Raw genomic sequence first — 2,774 nt, 5'->3', positions numbered from 1 at the left:
TTGCCCAGAAACCAGGAAAAGGAATAACACTCGAAATGTATATAAGAAATACTCAAGTTAATAAAAAAAAAAGAAAATGCTTTATAGTTAGGTCTTATGGAGGCATTTTCATAATAGAAGTTTCCTCCTTTCAGATAACTCTAGCTTGTGTCAAGTTGACATAAAATTAGCCAGCACTAGCTGCGTTGAATAAATATTTTTCTTTTTATTCCTAAAAAAAATAGAGGCTATTATATTATATGGCTTGCACTCTCTATTTGTTAAGCAAATATTAAGTACTTGGGCTATGCAGAATAGGGTTACTCTCCAAGTCTGGAAGGGATTGGTGTTATCTGTGCTAGAAGCTGGTCAGCAATTACAATGGTTGTTGTGGTGGAGGCAGAAAGGCACAAAAAAGGAACAACATAATATAGCAAGGAGGATAAATGTTACTAAAGGCTAGCTTCTTGGTGAAGAGCATTATGCTGATCTACAAGAAGAAATCCAGGCTCTCTGCTCCTCCCTATTCCACATCTTCTCATACAGTGCCAGCCTTGTCTGGTAGACAAGATGGTGAAGGTCTGTGTAAACAGATTTGGCCATATTGGGCACCTGATTACCAGAGCTGCCTTCTGCTCTGCAGTTGGCAAAGTGTAGATTATTGCCATCAGTGACCCCTTCATTGACCCCAACTACATGGTCTACATGTTCCAGTATGACTCTACCCATGGCAAATTCAGTGACACAGTCAAGGCTGAGAATGGGAAGCTTGTCATCAACAGGAAGCCCATCACCATCTTCCAGGAGCAAGATCCTGCTAAGATCAAATGGGGTGATGCCGGTGCTGAGTACATTGTGGAGTCTATTGGCGTCTTTACCACCATAATGAAGGCTGGGGCCCAATTGAAGGGTGGGGCCAAAAGGGTCATCATCTCCACCTTTTCTGCCAATGCCCTCATGTTTGTGATGGGTGTGAACCAAGAAAAATATAACAACTCACTCAAGATTGTCAGCAGTGTATTCTGCACCACCAACTGCTTAGCCCCCTGGCCAAGGTCATTCATAACAACTTTGGCATCACAGAAGGACTCATGACCACAGTCCATGCTATTGCTGCCACTCAGAAAACTCTGGATGGCACCTCTGGAAAGCTGTGGTGTGATGTCTATGGGGCTGTCCAGAACATAATCCCTGCATCCACTGGTGCTGCCAAGTCTGTGGGCAATGTCATCACAGAGCTGAACAGGAAGCTCACTGGCATGGCCTTCTGTGTTACTACTCCCAATATATCTGTTGTGGATCTGACTTGCCGCCTAGAGAAATCTGCCAAGTATGATGACATCAAAAATGTGGTGAAGCAGGCATCCAAAGGCCCACTAAAGGGCATTCTGCCAGCCCCAAGTTGTCTCCTGTGACTTCAACAGTAACTCCCATTCTTCTACCTTGATGCTGGGGCTGGCATTGCTCTCAGTGACAACTTTGTAAAGCTCATTTCCAGTTATGACAATGAATACCTCTACAGTAACAGGGTGGTGGACCTCATGGCCTACATAGCCTCCAAGGAGTAAAAATCCCTGGACCACCCACCCAGCAAGGACACTGAGAACAAGAGAGAGACCTTCCGTTGCTGAGGAGTCCCTGTTCCAACTCAGCCCCCAACACTGAGCATCTCCCTCACAATTTCCACCCCAGACCCCCATAATAACAGGGCCTAGGGAACCCTCCTTACTCTCTTGAATACCATCAATAGCATTCAGTGCACCCCCTACCACACACACAAAAGAACAAGTCCAATCTGATGATATCATAATTGAACAATGTCATGTTGCAACTTTAAGAGTTTGGGATATGATTTAGGAGCCAGGGAAGAAATCTACCTCATTTACAAAGGCAATACAGGGACCTACAGAAGCCTTTACTGTTTTCTTACAGAGATTGGGTTGAACTATAAATAGAGCCATATCAAACCCTGGAACCAGACAGTCACTGATAGAGATCTTAGCATTTGAAAAATGTGAATACTGAATGTAAGAACAACAAGAGCATTGAAAGCACAAGGAATCCTGATAGACAAATGGATAAGAGAGACAACTGTAATTGGCTCTCAGGAACATCACAGGACATAGCTAGAAGTCTTAGGAATCAAAATGCTCAATGATTTAATTGTGGTGAATCTGGCCATTTCCAAAGAAATTGTAAGGTTAGAAGATTCAGAACTCAAAATAACAGGTATATTGACTCCAGAGAATATGGTAATCGTAGATGAGAACAAGCAGGTCCTGGTTTCTATGAGCCATAAAGGCTTCCAGGGTATTATAGCTCCTGTGGAAATGGCAAACATCAGTCTAAACATTGTAGGTCTAAGAGAGACATACAAAGTAACCTCTTGTCATTGGGAAATGAACAGTGGGGACTGTCAGCTTGAGGTCCTGCAGCAAACAATATGAGTCATCTTCCTTTGGTCAACCAGGAGGTACCAAATGGGCAAGAAAATCAAAACTAAATATCTTATACATGCTACAGTGCAGCTTTGGATCTGGTCACAGATATGCCTCTTACACTATCCCCCAAAATGGAATGTTACAAGTTAATGACTGGTATTTATGGTTCTTTACCTTCAGGGATAGTGCAAATAATTTTAGGAAGAAGTGGATTAACTTCTCAACAATTTATTGTACACCCAGGCATAGTAGATGGGGATAGCAAGGAAGAAATTAAAATTATGGTATATGTAAAAAAGAAACTGGAGATGCAAATTAATGCAGAGGATAAAATTGCTCAGCTCATGTAAAATA

The 2,774-nt window shown here is 42.4% G+C and overlaps 1 pseudogene; it reads left to right on the top strand.

Moving 5' to 3' along the window:
- Positions 1–549: 549 nt before the first annotated feature.
- Gapdh-ps81 (Glyceraldehyde-3-phosphate dehydrogenase, pseudogene 81) lies at positions 550–1,642 on the top strand (annotated as a pseudogene).
- Positions 1,643–2,774: the final 1,132 nt, after the last annotated feature.

The sequence above is a fragment of the Rattus norvegicus genome, chromosome X (assembly GCF_021556685.1).
Source record: "Rattus norvegicus strain SHRSP/BbbUtx chromosome X, alternate assembly SHRSP_T2T, whole genome shotgun sequence".
NCBI lineage: Eukaryota > Metazoa > Chordata > Mammalia > Rodentia > Muridae > Rattus > Rattus norvegicus.
Note: the sequence above shows the minus strand (reverse complement) of the source record. Positions and strands in the feature narration are given on the sequence as shown.